Source organism: Pongo pygmaeus, chromosome 4 (assembly GCF_028885625.2).
Source record: "Pongo pygmaeus isolate AG05252 chromosome 4, NHGRI_mPonPyg2-v2.0_pri, whole genome shotgun sequence".
NCBI classification, from domain to species: domain Eukaryota; kingdom Metazoa; phylum Chordata; class Mammalia; order Primates; family Hominidae; genus Pongo; species Pongo pygmaeus.
In genome coordinates this window covers 96,290,624-96,317,557 of record NC_072377.2, presented here as the reverse complement: position 1 = coordinate 96,317,557, position 26,934 = coordinate 96,290,624, and the positions used below count along the sequence as shown (strand labels likewise).

Sequence of the window (26,934 nt, the reverse complement as noted above, 5' to 3'; positions counted from 1 at the left end):
TTTGCAAATGACATTATCTCATTCTTTTTTATGGCTACATAGTATTCCGTGGCATATACGAACCACATTTTCTTTATACAGCCTATAATTGACGGGCATTTGGGTTGGTTCCATGTCTTTGCTATTGTAAATAGTGCTGCAATAAGCATACTTATATATGTGTCTTTATAGCAGAATGATTAATATTCTTTTGGGTATATACCCAGGAATGAGATTACTGGGTCAAATGGTAGTTCTGGTCCTAGATCCTGGAGGAATTGCCACACTGTCTTCCACCATGGTTGAACTAATTTACATTCCCACCAACAGTGTAAAAGTGTTCCTATTTCTCCACAGACTCACCAGCATCTATTGTTTCCTGACTTTTTAATAATCGCCATTCTGACTGGTGTGAGACGGTATCTCATTGTGGTTTTGATTTGCATTTTTCTGATGATCAGTGATGTTGAGCCCTTTTTCATATGTTTATTGGCTGCATAAATGTCTTCTTTTGAAATGTCTGTTCATATCCTTTGCCCACTTTTTGTTGGGGTTGTTTGTTTCTTTCTTTTAAATTTGCTTAAGTTCCTTGTAAATCTGGATGTTAGACACTCGTCAGATGGGTAGATTGCAAAAATTTTCTCCCATTCTGTAGGTTACCTGTTCACTCTGATGATAGTTTCTTTTGCTTTGCAGAAGCTCTTTAGTTTAATTAGATCCCATTTGTCAATTTTGGCTTTTGTTGCAATTGCTTTTGGTGTTTTAGTCGTGAAGTTTTTGCCCATGTCTATGTCCTGAATGGTATTGCCTAGGTTTTCTTCTAGGGTTTTCATGGTTTTAGGTTTCAGATTTAAATCTTTAATTCATGCTGAGTTATTTTTTGTATAAGGTGTAAGGAAGGGGTCCAGTTTCAGTTTTCCACATATGGTTAAACAGTTTTCCCAGCACCATTTACTGAATAGGAGATCCTTTCCCCATTGCTTGTTTTTATCAAGTTTGTTGAAGATCAGATGGTTGTAGACGTGTGGTGTTATTTCTGCTCCATTGGTCTATCTGTCTGTTTAGGTACCAGTACCATACTGTTTGGTTACTGTAGCCTAGTAGTATAGTTTGAAGTCAGGTAGTATGATGCCTCCAACTTTGTTCTTTTTGCTTAGGAATGTCTTGGGTATACAAGGTCTTCTTTGATTCTATATGAAATTCAAAATAGTTTTTTTTTCTAATTCTGTGAAGAAGGTCAATGGTTCTTTGATGGGAATAGCATTGAATCTATAAATTACTTTGGCAGTATGGCCATTTTTATGATATTGATTCTTCCTATTCATGACAATGGAATGTATTCCCATTTGTTTGTATCCTCTCTTATTTCCTTGAGCAGTGGTTTGTAGTTCTTCTTGAAGAGGTCCTTCACATCCCTTGTTAGCTGTTAGCTGTATTCCTAGGTATTTTATTCTCTTTGTAGTGATTGTGAATGGGAGTTCATTCATGATTTGGCTCTCTGCTTGTCTATTGTTGGTTTAAAGGAATGTTTGTGATTTTTGCACATTGATTTTTGTATACTGATACTTTGCTGAAGTTGCTTATCAGTTTAAGGAGTTTTTGGGCTGAGATGATGGGGTTTTCTAAATATAGAATCATCTTGTCTGCAAACAGACACAATTTGACTTCCTCTCTTCCTATTTGAATATCCTGTTTTTCTTTTTTCTTGCCTGATTGCCCTGGCCAGAACTTCCAATACCATGTTGAATAGGAATGGTGAGAAAAGGCATCCTTGTCTTATGCCGGTTTTCAAAGGGAATGCTTCCAAGTTTTGCCCATTCAACATGATATTGCCTGTGGGTTTGTCATAAATAGCTCTTATTATTTTGAGATATGTTCCATCAATATCTAGTTTATTTAGAGTTGTTAACATGAAGGGATGTTGAATTTTATCAAAGGCCTTTTCTGCATCTATTGAGATAAACATGTGGTTTTTGTCATTGGTTCTGTTTATGTGATGGGTTACATTTGTTGATTTGCATATGTTGAACCAGTCTTGCATCCCAGGGATGAAGCTGACTTAATCCAGGTGGATAAGGTTTTTGATGTGCTGCTTGATTTGGTTTGCTAGTATTTTATTGAGGATGTTCACATCAATGTTCATCAGGGATGTTGGCCTGACATTTTCTTTTTTTGTTGTGTCTCCTTCTGGTTTTGGTATCAAGATGACGCTGGCTTCATAAAATGAGTTAGGGAGGAGTCCCTCCTTTGCAATTGTTTGGAATAGTTTCAGAAGGAATGGTACCAGCTCCTCTTTGTATTTCTGGTAGAATTTGTCTGTAAATCTGTCTGGTCCTGAGCTTATTTTGGTTGGTAAGCTATTCATTACTGCCTCAATTTCAGAACTTGTTATTCATCTATTCAGGGATTTGACTTCTTCCTGGTTTAGTCTTGGGAGGGTGTATGTGTCCAGGAATTTATCAATTTCTTCTAGATTTTCCAGTTTATTTGCATAGAGGTGTTTATAGTATTTTCTAACAGTAGTTTGTGTTTCTGTGGGGTCAGTGGGGATATCCCTTTTATCATTTTTTATGGTGACTATTTGATTCTTCTGTTTTCTTCTTTATTAGTCTAGCTAGTGGTCTATTTTGTTATTTTTTTTTTAAAAAAAAAAACACCTCCTGGATTCATTGATTTTTTGGAGGGTTTTTTTTTTTGTGTGTCTCTATCTCCTTCAATTCTTCCCTGATCTTAGTTATTTCCTGTCTTCTGTTGGATTTTGGATTAGTTTGCTCTTGCCTCTGTTTCTCTTTTAATTGTGATGTTAGGGTGTTGAGATCTTTCTAGCTTTCAGATGTGGGCATTTAGTGCTGTAAATTTCCCTCTTAACACTGCTTTAGCTCTGTCCCAGAGATTCCAGTACATTGTCTCTTTGTTCTCATCGGTTTCAAATAACTTCTTGATGTCTGCCTTACTTTCATTATTTACCCAGGAGTCATTCAGTATCAGATTGTTCATTTTCCATGAAATTGTGTGGTTTTGAGTGAGTTTCTTAATCCTGAGTTACAATTTGATTTCACTATGGTTTGAGATACTGTTTACTATCATTTCTGTTCTTTTGCATTTGCTGAGGAGTGTTTTACTTTCAGTTATGAGGTTGATTATATAATATGTGCCACGTGGCACTGGGAAGAATTTATATTCTGTTGATTTGGGGTAGAGAGCTCTGTAGATGTCTACTAGGTCCACTTGATCCAGAGCTGAGTTCAAGTCATGAATGTTCTTGTTAATTTTCTATCTCATTGACCTAATACTGGCAGAGGGCTGTTAAAGTCTCCCACTATTATTGTGTGGGAGACTAAGTCTCTTTGTAGGTCTCTAAGAACTCATTTTCTGAATCTGGGTGCTCCTGTGTTGGGTGTATATATATTTAGATTAGTTATCTCTTCTTGTTGAATTGTTCCCTTTACCAGTATGTAATGTCCTTCTTTGCCTTTTTTGACCTTTGTTGGTTTAAAGTCTATTTTGACAGAGACTAAGATTACAACTGCTGCTTTTTTTTGCTTTCCATTTGCTTGGTAAATTTTCCTCCATCCCTTTATTTTGAGCCTATGTGTGTCTTTGCAAGTGAGATGGCTCTCCTGAATACGGCACACTGATGAGTCTTGACTCTTCATCCAATTTGCCAGTCTGAGTCTTTTAATTGGGGCATTTAGCCCATTTGCATTTAAGGTTAGTATTGTTATATGTGAATTGATCCTGTCATCATGCTGCTATTTGGTTATTTTGCACCCTAGTTGATGCAATTTCTTCATTGTATCATTGGTCTTTATATTTTGGTATGTTTTTACAGTGGCTGGTACTGGCTTTTCCTTTCCATACTTAGTGCTTCTTTCAGGAGCCCTCATAGGACAGGCCTGGTGGTAACAAAATCCCTCAGCATTTGCTTGTCTGGAAAAGATTTTATTTCTCCATCACTTATGAAGCTTAGATTGGCTGGATATGAAATTATGGGTTGAAAATTCTTTTCTTTAAGGATGTTGAATATTGGCCCCCAATCTCTTCTCACTTGTAGTTTCTGCTGAGAAGTCCACTGTTAGTTTGATGGACTTCCCTTTGTAGGTGACATGGCCCTTCTTTCTGGCTGCCCTTAACAGTTTTTCCTTCATTTTGACTTTGGAGAATATGATGACTATGTGTCTTGGGGTTGGTCTTCTCATGGAGTAGCTTAATGGTGTTCTCTGTATTTCCTGAATTTACATGTTGGCCTGTCTTGCTAGGTTGGAGAAGTTCTCCTGGATAATGTTTTGAAGTGTGTTTTCCAGCTTGTTTCCATTCTCCCCATCTTTTTCTGGTACTCCAGTCAATCATATGTTCAGTCTTTTTATGAAGTCCCATATTTCTTGGAGGCTTTGTTCTGTTTTTTTTCATTCTTTTTTCTCTAGTCTTGTCTGCATGCCTTATTTCAGCAAGGTGGTGTTGAAACTCTGATATACTTTCTTCTGCTTCATCAAATTGGCTATTGATAATTGTGTATGCTTTATGAAGTTCTCCTGCTGTGTTTTTCAGCTCCATCGCGTTGCTTGTGTTTCTCTCTAAACTGATTATTCTAGTTAGCAATTCCTCTAACCTTTTATCAAGGTTCTTATCTTCTTTGCATTGGGTTAGAACATGTTCCTTTAGCTCAGCGTAGTTTTTATTACCCATCTTCTGAGCCTATTTCTGTCAATTCGTTCATCTGATCCTCTGTCCAGTTCTGTACCCTTAATGGAGAGACGTTGTGATCATTTGAAAAAGAAGAGGCACTCCAGCCTTTTGGATTTTCAGGAGGTTTTTGTTGATTCTTTCTCATCTTCTTGAGTTTATCTGGTTTTGTTCTTTGAGGATGCTGACTCTTGGATGGGGTTTCTGTGGGGGCTTTTTGTTGTTGTTGTTGATGCTGTTGTTGTTGCTTTCTGCTTGTGTTTTTTACTTTCAATAGTCAGGGCCCTCTTCTGTAGGGCTGCTGCAGTTTGCTAGGGGTTCACTTCAGGCTCTATTCATCTATTAGCTCCTGCAACTGGAGATGTCACTCAAGGAAGCTGGAGAACCACAAAGAAAGGTGCCTGCTCCTTCTTCTGAGACCTCTGACCTCAAGGGGCACCAAACCGATGCCAGTAAAATCGTTCCTGTATAGACTGTCTGACAACCCCTGTTGGAGGGTCTTACCCAGTTGAGTGGCATGAGGAACAGGACCCACTTAACAAAGCACTTTGTCCTTTGGTGAAGAAGATATGCCTCACTGGGGGGAAACCCACTTGTATGGGCTGCCTGGATTCCTCAGAACTACCAGGAGGAAAGGTTAAGTCTGCTGGTCTGCAGACTGTGGCCACCCCTCCCCCAGGGGCTTAGGCCCAGGGAGATCCAGGTTCTGTCCCTGAGCCTCTGGCTGGAGTTATTGGAGATCCTGCAAGAAAGACCCACCCAATGAGGAAGGATGGGTCAGGGTCAGGCCTGAAGAGGCACTCTGGCAGCAGACTGCCACAGCAAGTGTGTTGGGCTGCGGGGGCAAGTCTTGGGACTAAGCTGTCCAGCCTCCCTGGCTCCACCAGGGGAAAAGCACAGCCTAGAGCTATAGAGATGGATGCCGCCCTTCCCCCACCCAAGTAGCTTAGTGTGTTAGGTAGTTGCTAGTCCCACTGCTGGCTGCTGCACCTCCCGCAAGGAGCTTAAACAGCTTAGACAGCAGATGGCCGCAGCTGTGGTGTGGTCGCCCCTCCCCCTGGGAGTTTAGTGGGCTTAAGCAGATCCCAGCTGAGAGGCTGTTGAGAACCTGCTCTTGAGGAAGGTTGTCGTTTGCTTTGTGGTATGCTTAGCATTCCTAGGCTCTGCTCACTACATGCTAATAGCACATCCAACAACTTGTGACAACCAAAAATGTCTCCAGAGATTATAAAAGATCCTGTGGAAGGGGTGGGGGCTAGAAGAGAACCACTGATTTATATAGAAAAATGCACAAGCTATAAATTAACAGCACTGATTAATTTTCATAATGTCAGTACAGTAGTGTAATGGATACACAGATCAAGAAATAAAACATTGTGAGCATCCCACCAAGCCCTTTCTTGCCCCGTTCACCTTACTACCTCCCATAAAGATAAACACTTTTATGGGTTTTAAGACTATAGATTGGTTTTCTGTTTTTGAACTACATATATAAATGAAATTACACAAAATGTGCTTGTGTTGTTTTCAATCAACATTATTCTTTTGAGATCTATTCATGTTGAGCATAATGCTAATTCTTCTATTTTTATTGCCATATGTCATAATTTATTTATCTATTTTTCTGTTGAGGGACATTTTGTCTTTCTTAGGTCCATTTGTGGGAATATTTTAATTGAATTCAATTTCCTCTATTCAGATTTTTCACTTCTTGTGTCACTTTTCTTAGATTGATTTTTGAGGAATTTGTATGTTTTATCTAATTTTCCAAGAGTATTGGCAGAACATTTTTCAAAATATTATCTTAGTGGCTTTTAGTTATTGTAGAATCTATAATTATTTTACCCCTTTTCATTTCTGGTATTAGTAAATTGTGCTTTTTCATCTCCCTTGAATAATTATGGGTTATCATTTTACTATTCTTTTCAAAAATCACCATCAGGCAATATATATTTGCTATCTATAACTTCATTTTTTCTCTTATTTTCTCTTCTTATTTATCTTTATGCTTAATTTTGCTGTTCTTTTCCTAACTTTATGATATTATACAATGTATATGAAATCTATATATCACTGAATTTCAACCTTTTTTTAAAAAAAGTTTCTATTATATACTTTTATTGGTTACAGAATTTTCTGTAGGCCAACCTTTAGCTTTATCTTACAAATTTGTTATTTCATATTCATTATAATTAAGCTCAGAGTATTTTTAATTTTCCTCATAATATATTCTTTAACCATATGACCATTAAATAAAATATATTTCCAAATATTTGGGAATATTCTAATGTTTACCATTTATTATTAACCTTAATTTTGCTGAAATAAGACAGCATATCTTACTGAATTTGCTGGGATTGTCATCAGATTTTCTTTATATTCTGGCATATATTGGATTTTGGGAAAATTTTGATGTGCAGTTGTAAAATGTATGTTCTGTTTTGGTTGGCTGCATTATTTTACAAATGTCAGTTACCTAAGATTGGTTAATTCTGTTGCTCAGATCTTTTTTTTCTTATTGACATTTTTTGCCTGGTTTTATCAATATTGAAAGAAATATGGAAGTATTTCACCTAGATTATGAACTTGTCTATTATTCCTTTTTGTTCTGACATTTTTAGCATTATATAAGTTTTAGCTATGTTTTAAACTGCATATACATTTACAATGGTTATATTTGCTGGGCGAATTGACCTTCTAGTCATTATGAAATTATCATCTTTATATCTGGCAATACTTTTTAAGTCTATTTTTTTCTGACAGTAACACATCAGCAAGAGTTTTATTTTGATTTGTGATTCATTTTTTCTCTGTACTTTTATTTCAATGCTTCTTCATTCTTATATTTGTTATAGATCTCTTGGAACATTGTATAATTGGACTTTCTATTTTAATTGAGTCTGAAGTTTTTGTCTTTTAATTTGAATATTTAACCTATTTACATTTAGTGTAATTATGGACATATTTGGTTTTATATCTTGAACTCACTATTTATTTTACATTTATCCATCTATTTATAGTCTCTTTTCTTGTTTTATAATTTTTTATTTTCTTTCCCTTTAGCATGTTAAATTATTTCACTACAGATTAAAATGCATCAATTATACATTACTGTCCATTTTACATTAGAACTTATACTATGTATCAAAAAATGTAACAAAATTAGAATATATTAATTCTACTTATTGCCATTTCAGTGTTTGTGTTCTTGTTATATGAATTTTAATTCTTCACATAATTTGGACCCAATACATTATTAAAAGTATTATTTTGTATAGTCAATTTCTATGCATATTTACTCATTTACTAACTTTATACATTGCTTTTCATTTTTTTGTGTATTTCCATGCTTATTTCCAGCACTATTTCTCTTATGCTTAGAGATCTTCACTAAGCTTATTTTTGTATATGTGTGTGTGTGTGGTGGTGGTGGGTGGGTGGGTGGGGGTTCTGGTGAGAAATTTTCTAAATTTTTGTTTGTCTGGCAAAGTCTTACCTTGATTTCATGTTTAAATGACAGTTTCACTAGGTATAGAATTGTAGGTTGTCAGCTATTTTCTCTTAGCACTTTAAAGATGGCATTCCTTTATCTTCTAGCCTCCATTATTTCTATTAGAATTGAGTTGGCTGTTAGTCTTACTGCAGCTGTTTTGAAGATAATATGTCTTTTTCTCTCCAAGATCTTTGGTTCTTCTACTTTCTTATCTCTGCAAATCCTGATTGCCTAAGCAGCTCTGAACTACAATATTGTCTTTCTAGCTTCTTGAGATTTCCAAATATACACTAATTTTTCTGCCTTTTAGTTTTAGTCACCTGAATAGATTATCTGTTTCTTATCCATCACCAAAAAGATTAGCAAATACTGCAGGGGAAAAGATTCTCTTAAAAGTTCAGTTTCTTATATTGTAATTCCTTTGTCTTTGAATTAATGGACTCTCAAGTATTGGTTGCCTCTGTAGTTTTCAGGTATCTTTCAATATCTTTTATCTGGACTTTTAGTTGTACTAATTGGAGTGTCTGTTTCTTCAATATTCCTAATACTTAAACTTTTGAATTAAAAAATGTTTTGCTAACTGAAAAAAATTACTTCTCTTTTTGTTTTTGTTTTTGTTTTGTTTCTGAGACAGAGTTTCACTCTTGTTGCCCAGGCTGGAGTACAATGGTGCGATCTTGGCTCACCACAACCTCTGCCTCCCGGGTTCAAGTGATTCTCCTACCTCAGTCTCCTGAGTAGCTGGGATTACAGGCATGCACCACCATGCCTGGCTAATTTTTTGTATTTTTAGTAGAGATGGGGTTTCTCCATGTAGGTTAGGCTGGTCTTGAACTCCCGACCTCAGGTGATCCATCTGCCTCGGCCTCCCAAAGTGCTGGGATTACAGGCATAAGCCACCACACCAGGCCTACTTCTCTTTTTAATTTCCTGATAGCATTTCCAAATTTAGGAGCTTAAGATGTCAGCTGGAGATAATGTAAGTTAATTGTGCATTATAATGTCTTGTTACATCAAAACTTTAGGGCCTGTAGTACTCATTTGAGGCCAGGCTTTAGAGTGATTACAAATGCATAATCAAAAGTCTTGAGACAATAAAGTGACTTAAGAAAACAAAGATTTATTTCTCAACATATAAAGTGCATTGTGTATTTGTATACCCTCCAGGCTGTCTGCAAGACATGACTCTGGAAGCTAGGGTGCTCTATGCTATGATGCTAACAAATCTTCATGGATTTTTCCAGGATCCTCAAAGCATGTGATGATAAAAGGTGAACCACTCACATTTTCTCTTAACTTCTCTGGCAGTGTCATGTAAAACTTGCACTTTTAGCACATTAGCAAGAACTACACACATGGTCGCAGGCTAACTGCAAGGGAGGTTGGAAAATATAAGGAAGCACATAAAATATTTAGCATTAGTGTTTGTGCCAAAGTAATCATCTATTATACGTTGGCAGTAAAATGTCAGTGATAATTCTAATAGATCAGATAAAACAATAATAAATCTGTGTGGTCATTTTAGAATATTTTTATCAAACAAAGGGACCTGAGAAGACATTTAAATCTTTATTCCCCAAAATGTTGTTTCTCAGATTGCAGATTGAGCATTTATAATCTGGTAGATCCATAGCAATTGAATTTCTATGGCAGTAACTTATTCTTAGGCAGGTAGTAAATGTAATACCTGGCTATTCCACTTTCTTAACCTTTTTTTTTTCTTTTAATTTTGGAGAGACAGGGTCTTGCTTTGTTGCCCAAGCTGGTCTCAAACTCTTGGCTTCAAGTGATCCTCTGGCCTCAGCCTCCCAAGTGCTGGTATTACAGGCATGAGCCACTGTGTCCAGCCCCTTACCCAATTCTTTAATAAGCTAGGGAGAAAAACAATTTGGCATTTTTGATGTTGCTTTTGTATGGAGAAAATTGAAGGTGAGTAGAAGTGCAAATTGAGGAAACGACATAAAATTATTTGTAGTCTCCTAAGTAATTTTGAGAAGAATAATTTGAAAACTACTAGTCTAATGAAATACAAATAAATATTTGAAAAGGCAGTATAGAAACAAATTCTTTTTTATTCAGTTTTATGTGTCATGAGCTTCAGGAGTTGCTAAGTAGCCAAAAACATGCCATTCATAAGTCACCCTTGTTCCTGCAGAAAATTTAAAAAATTAATAAAACAAACGAACAAAAAACCCACAGAAAAACACACAATAACATGCCATTCATTGAAACATACTAGTGTTTCAAAGATAAGGAAAATGAGAAAAATTAATGTAATCATTCTTATGCTGCAGTAACTTTATGCATAAAGACAATGCTTAATCAAGAGTAGATAGGGCTTGTGACTTGTTTGAAATTGTTTCTCAAATGTTGGTAATAAATTTTTATTAAATTATTCATGCATATATTGATACCACATGACTCCCCTTGTGAAGAGAAGAATACTTTTCTAACACATCTCTTGGCTTAGAGAAGTTTATTTTGAATTATAAGAGAGAAAAATTATCTAATGTATATATGGATAAAAGGTATGACCTTTGCAATATTAATTAATATCATATTTTAGCCTAAATCTGTTGTACTCATCCAATGCTTCTATTTATATATTGCAATTACGAATATTGTCACCTTTCAGCAAAGGAATGAGGAATATAATATGTTGGAACTTTTCCCGAAGTCCTTTAATGAGTAAATATTTAAGACATACATAGGTGTTTTCTGGGTAACTCAAATTGCAGAGCTCATTTGATTTAAAATTTTTCAACAAGTGCATTTCACTTTGTATTAAGTGGATAAAAACACTAATTGCAATCACCTAAATTGGTTAGATAAATATTACTTATTAGAAAAGACGGTTAAAAATGATGCTCTTAGAAAATCTTTGACTCTATACAAATTATTTACCAAATGTATGTATGTATATGTCTGTGAATGTATATATGTACATATTCATATAAAAGCAAGAGTAAGCATACATACTTTTAAAATGAGGTATCAGATATAAATAGGTGAGAAATCTAGGAGTTCAAGTTTGTTAACAGAGTTATGGTTGAATAATTATTTATTTGCAAAGTCTGTATCATGCTTCTCCTCATGTGTGTGCATACAAGTATGTGTTTCCAACTCACAAAACAAATCTACAAATGTTAAAGATAAGATAATATAAAAACTTTATACATTATTTTATGAAAACTATGAAAATCTTTTAAGACTCATGAGAATAAATATCCTGTTAAGATGAGATTGGCACTATAAAATGTAAGGGGATGATCAGGGTCATAATTGAAAACATGTAAAAAAAGTGACACATCATTTTTCATGCCATAATATAGGATTCTTATATACCCCTACTCCCACAAAAACATAAAACCCACTTAGTTCAGAATATTCTGCCATTTCTTAATTGTTACTCTGGTCACATTTCCCACCCTTAATCCTATTCTTTGAATCTTAAAAAAAAATCTGCCGAACACTAATTATTTAACCTTGCCTCCTACCTACTTTCCCTCTTTATTCTGAGGTTTCTTAAGGGCTATAATGAGCTGTCCCCACACAAACAGGCCAAATTAGTGGATAATTACTGCTGGGCCCATGAATGTTCTCACTCCTCCTTTCTTACAGTTTCACAACATTACCAGAATGGTCTGTCGCCTCCCTACCAATTAGGAACAATTACTACTTTATAACATTAGTGGTGGCAAGCTTATTATGTTCAAGGATATGTAAAAGTAAGGTAAGAGTAGGAGAGAAATGCAAGGCCAAAAGGGGTCACTGTCACATGAGGGATTTCAAAAGTTTGATAGTTTTAATTTCATTGTTTTAGGAATACAGCTGCAAAGATTTATATTAACTCTATTAAATGAAAGTGAACATCATGTATTGCTGAGGTTGTGTTTTTCTCCTTTTGTTCAGGATATCTCATTTTGATGGCTTGAGTTTTCAAAATCATGGAAATGACTCTAGATCCTTCTATGGGAGCAAAAAGGTTTATTTTTTTTTTGGTTTCCTAGTAAACATGTCAACATATCTGTGTGTGTGTGTGTGCACGCTCACACACATGTGGAGAGTATGGTCTTGGCATCTGAATTATTTTCTTAAGCTATGTCAAGGATGCCATTGAAAAGTAAGGTACTGTGATCCAGAAGTGTAGGTAACAAACATTCCTTTTCAATCTGTATCTAAATAGGAAATTGTAGGTCAAGATAAACCTGAATCAAATCTTCAGAATGAAGTGTTTTGAAAGATTTTCAAGACTGCTTAATGGGTACTAAATTACAGTTGGATAGGAAGTATAAATTCCGGTGTTCTATTGCACAGTAGGATGACTATGGTTAACAATATCGTATTGTATATTTCAAAATAGCTATAAGAGAGGACTTTGAATGTTCTCACCACAAATAAATGACAAATGCATGAGAATATGAATATGATGAATACCTTGGTTTGAATTGTATACAATGTATACATGTATTGAAACATCACACTGTACTCATAAATATGTACAATTATTATATGTCAATTATAAACAAAAGTTTAAAAATGTTTACCATATATGCAGTTGACTTTTCTCTTTCTGGAGAGATGGAGCATAAAAAACCTGTTCATGAATTCTTTATTTTTTGATGCAACATTCTTATTACTTCTGTAAAACATTTTTTGAGATTGTGAGTGATATTTATTTGGCAGTAAGAGGAATAGAAATGAAGTCAGGGTTCACCCTAACAGCAAAAATAAATAAATAAAATAAAGGCTCACGTGGTGCTGTGTATGGGTGCTGTCTTTCATTCAGGGTATATGCCAGAAATTCACTGAAGTGTGATGCATGTTAATGCATCTGGCCTTACCGTCCCTTTTGACACTTGGTTCCTGTTAAGGCCTCCACTCCATGGTCAGAGAACACGATCCTAAATCTTTCTTTCGATGGCATCTTAATTAGTCTAGCTGATTCATGCTTCAAAAAAAGAAGGAACATGGAAACCCTCACAGGATGGAGAAGAAACCATCTAACTTGAATATTTATTTCAAGTAAAACAAGAAACTATTCTAGATACCCCTGACAGGAGAAAATTTTTAGATGAAATAGGTAACCAACTTTGACAGTAGTGTCAGAAAGCATGGCAATAGAGAGACTGTTATTATTATTATTATTATTATGGAATAAAAAGACTACTGTTGTCAAAGTTGGAATTGTCATTTTAGCTGAGTGGTAAGAATGAAAAACGCATTTCAGAGAGTTAATAAAGGATTAGCTTGAAAGAAAGTGAAACCTGACGTTATGAACCACACATATGAAAAGTTTGATAATTAAAAGGAAAAAAAAACTTCAAGAGTACTAAATAAAACAATTTTACAGAATGAGGCTTTGTATATTTGAAGGCAGAAAAACAGAAACTAAATGAAGAAGGAGAGTAAAGAATTATGAAGGTATGGAATCTAAGGTGTGTATTACCTTCCACAATTGGAACATATTTACATACACACATTCTTTTATACTGGTTAAGAAGTAATAAAAAATGAGAACAATAACAGAACTATCCTGAGATAAGAGAACATATATTGAGTGGGCTCTTTCTTTTCAGTGAATTAGAAAGCAAAGACTGTGTCTCATTCAGAAAATTGAAGCACATTCTGGAGAAAAAAATGTTGCATAAAGGATGTAGCCTTGACTGACAAGCAACTTAAAAAAACATCAAGATCAATAGTAACTCTCTGGTTGTCTGGAACTAATAGACAATTCAGTTGTTCAATAAAAACATCAAACAGTATGTTCTTTGTAATGCACTGCAAATAATTAGTAGATTGACTGCATTTTTTTATTGTGTGTGTGCATCAAGTACCCATGATCACAATATTGTCTCTCTAGATAGAACCAAAGTTGACCGAATCAAATATTCATTATGTTGTAGTTATTAAACAAGTTCTATACATTACCTAACAATACAATACTTATCTTTTATGGAAACTCAGTTTCATAGAGACTCCAAGTTTCCATTTCCACCAACAATTAATCTTTTAATAGTTCCTCAATATTAAAATGGTTTTTTATGGCATTTGTCTCAAAGAAATAAAAACTTAATGTTCACAAAAAAGCCTAATCATTAATGTTCAGAACAGCTTTATTCATAATAGCCTCAAATGGGAAACAACCCAAACGTCCTCCCATGTGTGAATAAATAGACACATTCATGCCATGGAATACTATTGAGCAATAAAAAGGAACCACTATTGTTACACCCGATAATTTGGATGGATCTCAAGAGTATTACACTGAATAAAAAAAAAAAAAAAAATCAATCTCAAATGGTTACCTAGCATGTGATTTCATTTATATTACATTTTTAAACGACATAAAATGCAGAATAGATTAGTGGTTGCTGGGGATTAAGGAGTTAAGGGGAAAAGATATGGCTATGGCAATAAACAGTAGCACCCGGAGTACTTAGGATGGAACTGTTCTGTATCTTTATTATGGTAATAATCATAGAAATTTACAAATGTGATAATATTACAAAGAACCAAATGCACACACAAACACAAATGAGTGCAGCCAGGCGCAGTGGCACATGCCTGTAATCGTAGCAATTTGGGAGGCTGAGGCAGGAGGGTCACTTGGGCCCAGGAGTTAGAGAGCAGCCTGAGCAATGGTGAAACCGGTCTCTACAAAAAATTAGCTGGGCATGGTGGTGTGTGCCTTTGGTCCCAGCTAGTGGAGAGGCTGAGGTGGGAGGATTGCTTGAACCCAGGAGGTTGAGGCTGCAGTGAGCCATGATGCACCACTGAACTCCAGCCTGGGCGACAGAGTGAGACCCTGTCTCAAAAATAAATAAATAAATAAAAGTGCATATAAACGTGGTGAGGTCTGAATAGGGTTGATGGATTTCACTGATATCAATTTTCAAGTTGTAATACTGTGCTATAGTTATACAAAATATTACCACACAATGATGCATAGACTTTTTCTGTCATATTTCTGATAAATGTATATAAATCTATAATTATCTCAAATTTAAAAATATTAAAAATAAATATACTGTTCAAGAGCAAAAGAGGTAAAGTCTAGCTAAGAGACTAGGCCAAGACTAATGGAGAGAGTGTTATTTGAGCTAGCATTAGAAGTTGAATATGATCTTTGTAATTGGAGAATTGTGTAGGGCAAAATATTTCAATAATGAGAAGAGAACAGGCCAAAGTACTGCATTAGCAATGGTTGTTCGTTATTTTAATAATTATTTATTGAGAATTACTAGATGTTGTGCATTTTGTGCAGGATATTGATAACATAAAGTAAGCAAAACTATACTTCCATGAAAATTGTATATTCCTAGAGTGTATATTCATGGAAATTTCAAATTGCTAGTTTAATATAATCCAGTATTGTACAAATGTATGTAAAATTTTCACTGCAAGTGTTATGGAGAACAATATGGAAGAGAACAGTTTTCAAAGATGTGCAATCATGTAGCCAGAGGAACTGGTAATGAATTTAATTTTAATGAAAAAAAGGCATGTAGAATAATAAATACAATTAAATGTCAGAAGTTTATGTTATTGACACATGTTGCCTAGACTGGAGTGCAGTGGCACGATCTTGGCTCACTGCAACCTCTGCCTCCTGGGTTCAGGAAATTCTCGTGCCTTAGCCGGCTGAGTATTTGGGATTACAGGTGTGTGTCACCATGCCTGGCTGATTTTTGTATATTTTAGTAGAAATGGGGTTTCACCGTGTTGGCCAGGCTGGTCTCAAACTCCTGTCCTCAAGTGATCCGCCTGCCTCAGCTTCCCAAAGGGCTGGGATTACAGGTGTGAGCCACCACATCTGGCTGAATTCCTGGAACTTCAGTGAAAAGACTGACTGATTTGCAAATCTGCTAACCCAAGTAGAACAGAAACTAATTAAATACCAAGGAGATACTTTGCCAGTTTTCATGCTAAATCAGCCAATACTGAAATGGTTTAGATATACAATTTGAATGAACTCCATGGTCTAAGTTAAATTATCTATGATAAGCCATCAGTTGTCAGTGCTATGCACCTAAATTGGGGAAACAACTGGTATTCAAAAGGAGGTAAGTCCAATGTCAAGCATGGAGAACCAGGACGGCTGCCTTATCCTTCCTGAGTCCTGCATTCCATGACTCATCATGAAAATGATAAAAATGACCCCAATTAAATATATTTTGCTGTGGTAGCTTATAAACTTCTAAAATAGTGTATGACCAATGTTTGGTTTGTCAAACCAATATTCCTGGGAACACAAAGCTTCAGGTACATTCCACAACGTGATAGGCCACTTAAACATTTGTAGAGGGATATCATTCAGTTGTCATTTTCAACACATGTTTTCTGGTTCTATAAAAGATTTTCCATTCAAGAGAGCTGATGTTATAACAGTAGCTTATTATGCCACTGTGTATTTTCACCAGGTACAGAAAGCTTTTCATGGTTCACTGACTGAGGACGATCAACCCCTTCATAATCCATAACCCAAAGATTGAACTGTCTGAGAACACCAGAGAAAGACTGCTCCTGCCATCCATATTGCAGCAAAACTTCAGGACTTTGAACCTTGGGTTCATAATCTTACAACTCAGAAGCATCCCTCCACACTCTTGAAACTGGACATCCTTGGGAACCCTTAAGGTAAAGCTAACCAGGGATGATTTTCTGCCCAGAAGATGGCATCCTTTTCCCCAAGATCACAGAAGCTTTTTCCCAAGATCACAGATCAAGACTTGTCTAGTACCATGAGACTATTATCTTTGAATTTTTCCCCTTGCTTATGCCTCTATAAACAATAGAAGTAAAAATGGAATCTGTTGTGTGCACTCATGGGGTATACTTTTATTTGTGAAGGATGCTGCAGCCAGACTTATACATGGATAACAGATATGGTTTGGCTCTGTGTCCCCACCCAAAACTCATGTTGAATTGTAATCCCCTGTGTTTGTGGGGCCTGGTGGGAGGTGATTGGATCATGGGTGTGGTTTCTAATGGTTTAACATGATCCCTTTATTACTGTCTTGTGATAGAGTTCTCATGAGGTCTGGTTGTTTAAAAGTGTGTGGAACCTTCCCGTTCACTCTTTCTCCTGCTCTGACATGTGAAGATGTGACTGCTTTTCTTTCAACTTCTGCCATGATTGTAAATTTCCTGAGGCCTCTTCAGCCATGCTTCCTGTACAACCTGCAGAACTGTGAGTCAATTAAACCACTTTTTTTTTTTTATAAAGTACCCAGTCTCAGGTACTTCTTTATAGCAATACAAGAACGGACTAATACAATAAACTAATGCCTTGATAGATGGAAGATGAAGGCCCAACATAGGTGAGAAATTTTAATGGTATGTACATTGCTCCACAATCAGTCAGAAAGAACTCCTCTCAACCTACAGTGTGGGTTAAAAAGAACATTGCCAGAAGGTCATCATTCTTCTAGAAGGGCATCATTTGTTAGGTCCTTTTTTCGATAGTTAGTAAAGGAGGCAATGATTAGAAATTCGTTCCTCACCATAGGCTCCCTAGCAGATTCTCCTGTAAAAGCTATGATTACACAACAGACTTTAAATTATCTCATGAAAGTGATGCTAAATAATAGAATTGTTCTAGATTACTTCCTGGCTAAACAGAGAAGTAACCGTGCAGCTACTGGCACTTGTTGCCCATGGAGAAATATATCACATTGGATATTACAGAGATTAAATAGTAGGGGATTAATGAAGAGACTGCTTAGTTAAAGCAAGTAGACTCTTTATCTAGCTCATTCTTTGATCTATTGATTTTAGTTTGTTTGCTTTATGGAGACCCTGGGTAAGGAGCATACTCCAAACTCTTGGTATTATCCTCCTGATAGTCATAATAGTAGTCTCCCTGGTGCACTGTGGTCTCTGAAAAGCTTTACAAGTTTGCATGCAGCCATCTCTAGAATATCAAATGGTCTGTCTTCAACTGTAATGACAAGAGTGAAAAGTGTGTGACCATGAGGGCACCATAACCTGTAAATGAATTCTGAGACTGGAAACCCAAAATGATGGCAACATTGTTGAAAATGTTGAAAATGACAACTGAATGGTATCCCTCTACAAATGTTTAAGTGGCCTATCACGTTGTGGAATGTACCTGAAGCTTTGTGTTCCCAGGAATATTGGTTCGACAAACCAAACATTGGTCATACACTATTTTAGCAGTTTATAAGCTACCACAGCAAAATATATTTAATTGGGGTCATTTTTATCATTTTCATGATGAGTCATGGAATGCAGGACTCAGGAAGGGTAAGGCAGCCGTCCTGGTTCTCCATGCTTGACATTGGACTTACGTCCTTTTGAATACCAGTTGTTTCCCCGATTTAGGTGCATAGCACTGACAACTGATGGCTTATCATAGATAATTTAACTTAGACCATGGAGCTCATTCAAATTGTATATCTAAATTAGTTTTGGTCACACTCTTACCTAAGGAGAACTTGACTAAATGGGAGATTTTTTTTAAAGACAATTATTGGAGGCCATTGTTTTGGACTGAGCTCATGCAGTAGACCCCAAAAGACCAGATCAAACCAAAATGGAGTCACTTATGATAAATGTGACATAATCAAACTAAGACTTTAAGGAAACACATAGATCCTAGAAAAGACCAGGTTTAGGGTTTTTTTTTTTTCCCCTTGTAAACAGGATGTTCCGGCATAAGGAGATACCCTCTACTGGAACCCTTTTAAAAAAATGACCTGAAGTCCTTGTTCCCATCCTACAAAATCCATAGTTCTATTTTCCAGTGGTTTTCAAGAGCAAATAAGTACAGTTACAATGATGATAGTGCCATCAATCACTAAACTTTTGGTCATCCTCTCAATTTTGAGAGGATGACCAAAAGGAGGGAACTGTTAAATCAAGTTTAGTCTAAAACTGCCTCCTTACGTATTTTAAGTTTGGCCTAAAAGTTTCTCTGTACATCGTGAATCATAGCCTAAATAGAAGTGTAAACAGACTATACTGTACTCTTGTGCCAATCACTGAATTTTGGCCAATCAAATGTGGCCAACTGTTTAAATCGTGTTCGACTAAGACAAACACTGAGCTATAACCAATCCAGCAGTTTCTGTACCTCACTTCTGATTTGTGTACATCACTTTCCTTTTTCTATCCATAAATCTTCTACCACATGGCTGCACCAGAGTCTCTTAGCCTACTCTGGTGTGGGAGGCTGCCTGATTTGCAAATCGTTCTTTGCTCAATTAAACTCTTTAATTGGGCTAAAGTTTTTCTTTTACCATAAGGAAATTTTTGTATAATTTAAAAATCTTAGAATTTTTTTAATGTTCCTTTGATGTTTGGGTCATTCCCAATTACTAGAGGGTTATGATATGGGAACACATGTTTTAAAAAATTATGGAATGTTTTCAGCTATCAAATGCTAACATCTGATAGTTGTTCCGGATTTATTGCTTCCTAGACTTTCACTAAAATTTAAGGTTATAATTCTGTATATAAAATGTGCTAAAGAAGATGGGTTTTTATTGAGGAAAAGAATAATTTTATCTAATTCAGAAATTATCTGTTTATTCAAATTATGAATTATGAAAATTTTTGTAATAAAATGACTGGTTATCAAAAAAAAGAATTTAGGACAAAATAGGAAGTCAAAGCGTATCATAGATGGTCCGTGTAAGTCATAGGTACATTTATTCCTGTTTCTCTCTGTGTTTATCTTCATGTACATTCAGAGAAAATAGGAACTTGAAAAAGTTTAGTTAATAAAACATTCTTTAAGACAAGATAGAAAATTGGAAAAATTCAACTAATTAACATTGCTCATAATCAAAGCTCCTAATCTTGATAAAGGTAAAATATGAAATAATGTAAAGAAATATGCTAGTGTTTGAAAATTTCTTTTTACTATAGGTAAGCACAAAGCCAGATTTACCATGGAAACAAATTTCATAAAGATGCTTTCATTGCTTTGTTTCATACTGTGTTTGCTATTCTGCATAGATAGTACTAGCACTAAAATGTTTACTGGTTATGTGCTTGAAGTAAACTTCTTAATTGCACAAAATGTATGTGGTGTTGGGAGACTTAAAGATGTTAATTTATGTATCGGGAACAAAATATTCATCTTTTTTTGTATTTTCTTTTTTAGACCCTGGGTAACACTGTAGCCTCTAAGGTAAACTGAGCAGGAGAAAAATTTGGGGTTAGTTTTCTGTTCAGTTGATTTTGCTTTTAATTTTCATTTATTTACTCTTTGATCTCCTTTGGGTTTCACTTATATATACATACATAAAACCACTATTTTATTTTTTACTTTCTGCTGGAAGGCTTGTATTTGGTTCCATGAATTGTGATTTGTTTCCTATGCATTTCCAACAACTCATCATTTGCTCTATTTATGTAAAATTCCCAAGCTACCTTTGTCAAGCCTCCAAAAAATGATACAACACACCAGCTATTTAAAATTGGATTGGTTTTGCTTACCTCTGATGATTTAGAGAGCTATAAATGCTTTAAGTTTCCTGGAAAAGAAAATAGGCTTATCTTCATAAGTTCTGAACAGAAATAGTACGTATATTTTACAGAACAGAAATAGCACACATATTTTATTATTTGGAAAACTAGGTGAGAGTAGAAATGTTTAAATGCTGTTTATTTCCAAGGTAATTAAATTAAATCAGTAATTTGAATTGGATTCAGATCTTCTCCTTTAGGTAATGAGGAAAAACTGTGTTATGGTTACAATGTTGTAATATTCAGGAAAGATAGGCCTTATCCTTAAGAATATTTTATTCTTATATGACTGAAGAGAAAGATTGTGTTGCAGAAGAAAACTATAGAATTAGATTAACCATTAATTCATGGGTGGCTACGTTTGGAGCTGTCCACAACACCTCTCTTCATCATAAAGCAACCAGAGAAATTGATACCAGATTCTCCATGATTGAGGAATTAATAAATAGAAAAGGGGAGACTGAAACCAGCCCAACTGTCCTGTAGAACTGATCTTTACAATTCCTTCTGAATAAACATAGACATTGACCTTCCCAGTATTAAAAATTGAGAAAGTTTCATTTGTCTAATCTGAGTTCCTTTCTCATGAGAATAGCCATCAGTCCTCCCAGATGGTATCAAAGAACTGAAACTTAGCAAATCACTGAAACTAGACGATAAGTCACCAGACCCCTCACCTGTCATAATCTTCAACTGATTTTCTGCTTCCTGTTGACCAGCATGTCTTCCTTATCCCTCCCTAACTGCTGTTTTCCCGCACATAGTTACATTTCTTCACTGCATTATAAACCCCTAATTTCAGTCAGTTGAGCAGATATGAGATTGTTCCCCCATCTCATCTGTAGCACCTGGTTAAAGCCTTCTTCACAGGCAATACTCATTATCTCAGTGATTGGCTTTCTGTGTGGCAAGCAGCAGGGCCTGGAACAAACCCCTGGTGTTTCAGTAACGATGCTACTTCAAAGTGCCTCAGAATATAAACACAATCAAAGTATAGGAAATGTGTGATTGGTTGATATTATGTTTTTGTTATCTGAAGAAATAAATGGCAATTTTATGTAGATACTGGATTTGAAAATTTTAAAAATTAAAAAAAATATATATATATATTTGCACCAGAGTAGGATTAAGAGGGGGAATTGAGATGGTGTCCAATCTCAATTCTCTCTCTTTATGTATATATAAATTTATAATTTAAATAGTTATTCATAAAATTAATATAATTGATAATTAAAGTAAATAATAATTATATTATAATTATAAAATATGATTTATAAAATTATCTAAATTAATATAATTTTATATTTATATAAATACATTTCTCTCTTGCATAAATATAAAATTATATATTTTTTATTTTTGTACACTTCAGTTGAGATTTTGGGATGTCCTTAAAGAACAGGTCATTTTAGAACTAAAATCTACGAGGGATGGAGACCAGCTGTACTTCACTGCTGGTGTAAGAACAGAGGGTGAGGCGAAGGCTCTCCCATGACACAAACTCTAGTTGCAAAACTTGTACTCCAGCTCCTGATAGAACAAAGGCCAGTGCTCCCATTGTCATGCAGCACATAAATTTTAGAGTTTCAGGACAAGGGTCGTTTTCCTTAAGTCTCATACCCAGCCCAGTTAGATCCCTGTGCACTATCCAGAATATAATGTGTCTGGCTATACTCCCTCATTTATTTGACAGATTTGTACCTTTTACTTTAATTATTGGTGATTGCCTGAAGTATGCCTGGAATTGTTAAGTACTTTGGAAGCTAAATTTAGAAAAACCCCAGTGTCCTCTTTTATAGCCATTTGTTTCCCCAACATAGGCTATACACTGTAGTGAGTGGTTCTTGGTTCAGTCTCAAATCCTCTAGTTTCCTGCTCTGTGCATACTGATTTGTTTCCAGTTTGTCCCTTGACTGTTCCAAGGATAGTTTATATGCAAAATCCTGCACACAAAACTCATGTATAAGATAGCGTATTTTTCCCCGAAAAAATTTTCACTTGTTCTGGGAACGGAAATGGGAAAGGACTTGGGACTGAGAGAAGGGCAGAATTTCCTCCGTTCTGGGGGCAGGAAAATGTGAAAGAGGATTCTGGAAGCAAATGTAGCTGAGAGTGGATGCCACCTCAATTTCCTTTCCTAATCCTACTCTGGTGCTAAAGGCTTACTTTGGGAAAAAAGTTCAGCAGGGCTCACCCCTGCTGCCGGTACCTGAGATCCTGGGATCCCTGAGCAGAGGGCAACAGAGGAAAGTGAATGGCTGGGGACTTCACTCACTTTGTCTTGTGACTTTAAGCAGGTAATTATAGAAAAATTTAAAGCACTAATGGAGGAGAAAAAAATGATTGCTACCATAAATTGTATGTTACGAACATCATCTGTCTCATAAGAAATTGATCAGTTTGTAATTATATTATTTGGCATTATTATTCTAAGTTCATATGGGAAGAGATTGAAACCTAGAGCTATTAAGCTACTTGCCCAAATTTGCCCAGTAGATATGGGCCAGGGTCAGGGCAGGGATTTAGTTTCTTCAATTCCAATCTATTTTCTTAATTCTCCTATTGTGCTGCCATGCAAGGAAAGTGGCAACAGGCCTCAATTTCCACAACGGTCAAAGGCGGTGATCGGACTTTAAGTGCTTTAGTGTCTCTAGCACTAATATGCTATCATTTTTCTGGAGACTTACAGCAACATTATTCCCATATAAAACACCTGCAAAAGCACTATTTGTGAGCTTGCCATATGTTTTCAGCAGAAAGCTTACATTTATTTCCCCATGGAGTAATGTACTAAGAAATTTTTTTGTAGGTTGGTGTTTATGATAAAGTATTTAATATGATTTTATGTTTTTAATATGTCACATTAAATCTTGAGGAAGTAATGGACAAAAAGAGAACAAATATCTCGTAAGGAGACTAAATTGAATTGCCTTCTGTTCTAGGTTATGCACATGACTGAAAAGAAAACTATGATTGTTGTTACAAAACACACGAGAGTCCAAGAATATTTTCAAGCATCTAAATGATGCATGTTAGTGATTACTATAAGACTTAAAAATGGAATAAAATTTACAAAAGTTTGAAGAAATAAGTTGATAAGTAATTTTCAAATTTTCAACCCCACAAATTTTTTACAATATTTATAACACTTCAGTGGTCTTTTTATTTTTACATTCAATTTTAAAATCTAGAATCCACATTTAGAGTATCACAAGCGTTATCATTTTATTTGGTTTAAATGACTTCGTTGGATTTTTTATATTCTTCCCTCACTCTACCCAAAATTTTCCAAGAAAAAAAAAGTTGAATATGGAGACAGATAGATGCCCAGGCACTATATTTGATCTGTATTATTTTCAATAATAATCAATACTTTTGCTTAGGCAACTAGTTTTACCTGGGTATAGAAACAGAGCACTGAAGAACTGCGACTCATCAAATGAAATCAGATCAACCACTCTGTTCTTCTTTGGGCCATTTAATCCTACTCTGTGCAATCATGTTATCTGCCAATACTCAGGTAATAACAAAAGTCCTCTGATAGGCCAGGTGCGGTGGCTCATGCCTGTAATCCCAGCACTTCAGGAGGCTGAGGCAGGTGGATCATGAGGTCAGGAGATCAAGACCATCCTGGCTAACATGGTGAAACCCCGTCTCTACCAAAAAATACAAAAAATTAGCCGGGCGTGGTGGTGGGGCCTGTAGTCCCAGCTACATGGGAGGCTGAGGCAGAAGAATTGCCTGAACCCAGGAGGTGGAGCTTGTAGTAGGCTGAGACAGTGCCACTGCACTCCAGCCTGGGCGACAGAGCCAGACTCCATCTAAAAAAAAAAAAAAAAAAGTCTTCTGATAACTTTTAGGAACAAATAACCAAACTCTTAGTTCACTAATTAATATATATGGCACCAGTGCTGTCTAATAGAAATTTTTAATATCTGCACTGTCCAATAAAGTAGCTGCATGTAGTTATTGAGTATTTGAAATCTGGCTAGTGTGACTGATAAACTGGAATTTTAATTATTTTAAATTTAAATTTAAGTGGTTGCATGCTGCTAGTGGTTACTGAATTGGCTAGTTTAGGTTTAGACCAGAGTGATCTTTAAAACCTCCAAAATTTCAAAAGTCAAACTTATAGAGGCAGACAGCAGAATGGTGGTTGACAGGGGTGGTGGGGAGCACAGAGCAGCTCAGGAAATTTGGTCAAAGGGTACAAACTGTATTATAAGATGAATAATTTCTGGGCATCTAATGTATAGAATAGTGACCTTAGTTACTAATACTGTATTGTTTACTTGAACTTTGTTAAGACAGCAGATTATAAGTGTCCTCAACTCTCACCCCTGCCCCACACTCCACAATGATAACTGTGGGTGGTGAAGGATATGTTAATTACACTGTGGTAGTCAATATATAATGTACAAGCATATTAAATCATCATGTGTGTACCTTGATTATATATAATTTTCATTTGTCAATTAAATATTTTAAAATTTAAAAAGAGCCTCTCAGCTGGGCGCAGTGGCTCACACCTGTAATTCCAGAACTTTGGGAGGCCAAGGTGGGCTGATCACCTGAGGTCAGGAGTTTGAAATCAGCCTGGCCAACGTAGCAAAGCCCCATCTCTGCTGTCTCTACTAAAAATGCAAAAATTAGCCAGGTGTGGTGGCAGGCACCTGTAAATCCCAGCTACTCAGGCACGCTGAGGCACGAGAATTGCTTGAACCCAGGAAGCAGAGGTTGTAGTGAGCTGAAATTGCACCACTGTACTCCAGCCTGGGCAACAGAGGGAGACACCATCTCAAAACAAAACAAAACAAAACAAAACAAAGCAAAACAAAACACAAAAAACAAAGAGCCATTCCTCTCTCACTACAGGACCCTTTGAGCTTGGAAGTCTGTGGCAAGGATGGAGAGTGTGGTCAGATTCTCTTTCATCCTGTCACTTGGCTGGATTCGATCTCCTTTGCACACCACCCAAGAGACTCAGCTTCAGTGATTGGAGTGGTGGGGAGACAAGTACATGAACAAGGACAGACACCAATAGAGTATTGGTTACCTCCAGCTGTGACCAGTGTTTATGATGGATTCCTTTGAGATTGATTATGATTCATGTGGTCTCCTATTTTTTTGGAGTACTATTGGAAACCTTCAGCAGTGATCCCCAAATTTAAGCAATACTTTTCCTTCAGCTAGCCACTTGTGTTCCTCCTCTCTCCTTTTGCAATCCTGTAGTCTTCCTCTGTCTTTTGTGTGTGCATTGGCAGGTGTGTGCGTGGGAGGGGTGCTCACCTTGACTCTCCAGGCAATCTTTGTGTAGAGAATTTGAGTTGGTTCTGAGCCTATGCTCTCAAACTTCACTGTGGTTCATGAGAAACAGTTATGCACTCTCTTTCCTCTCTCAGGTAAAATATAGCTTTCTGTTCCATTTGTTCACTTCTTCTTCAAGAAAAACATTCAGGCATCCTTATCCTTATCTCAAATGGAAATGTAGAAAGCTTCTGGAGCTTCCTGACTTTTTTCTTTCTTTTTCATCTCCCCACTGGCGAGTTCATGCAGTTCTCACATATACATATTTTAAAGCATGGAGCCAGCCCTAAGCACTGAGTACCACAGATGCCCAGGACCAAAAGTCAAACTCATCTATTGTGAGAGAGAGGACATCTTACCTCTCCTGGAGGGTAAGGTTGAGATGAAACTGACAGCTCTTTGATGAAACTCTCCTGCTGACATCCAACACCTATTCTTGGCCCCTCCACTTCTTTATAGGTTTGAGGTAAGTGATCAGCTCAGCTAAGGATCTAGGCCACTTTCTTTGCAAGTCCTACTTAAATGATCCAGACCTTCTCTTCAGGATGTCGGAGCAGTTCACATAGTATCTCAAAGGCCTCAGCTGAAACAGAAAGAGAAAAGATCCAATTTAAAATTGTGTTACCTATATATGCAGTTACACCATACATTCTTTATCCTAAGAATTTTCTATGTATCATTTCATAACAGCATTATATGGAATATTATTAATATAAGCTATTCACAAATGAGGAATCTAGGTAAGATAAACTAGGTAACTTGCCAAGGCCATATACTTTAGAAAGAAGTGGCAGATCTGGGATTAAAATCTGCAACCCTAATTTTTTTTTCTTTCTCAAAATTCAATCTGTTGAACTATCTTTCCTAGGTTAGTTATTTTAGGCATCAAATGCTAAAACTACAAAGAAGTAAGTTGTGTCTGAAGCTGTTAACACGGTATATATATATGTGTGTGTGTATATATATATGCATTT

At 36.0% G+C, this 26,934-nt stretch overlaps 2 long non-coding RNA genes across 2 annotated transcripts in view; one reads left to right on the top strand and one right to left on the bottom strand.

Moving 5' to 3' along the window:
* The window catches only part of LOC134739598 (uncharacterized), an 85,694-nt gene extending 65,773 nt beyond the window's left edge, over positions 1-19,921 (top strand). The window contains exons 2-3 of the long non-coding RNA XR_010126422.1: positions 16,579-16,795; positions 17,185-19,921. This is a non-coding gene — a long non-coding RNA (uncharacterized LOC134739598). The remainder of the gene's footprint in view (positions 1-16,578; positions 16,796-17,184) is intronic.
* A 5,598-nt stretch (positions 19,922-25,519) lies between these two features.
* The window catches only part of LOC134739597 (uncharacterized), an 87,648-nt gene continuing 86,233 nt past the window's right edge, over positions 25,520-26,934 (bottom strand). The window contains exon 4 of the long non-coding RNA XR_010126420.1: positions 25,520-26,543. This is a non-coding gene — a long non-coding RNA (uncharacterized LOC134739597). The remainder of the gene's footprint in view (positions 26,544-26,934) is intronic.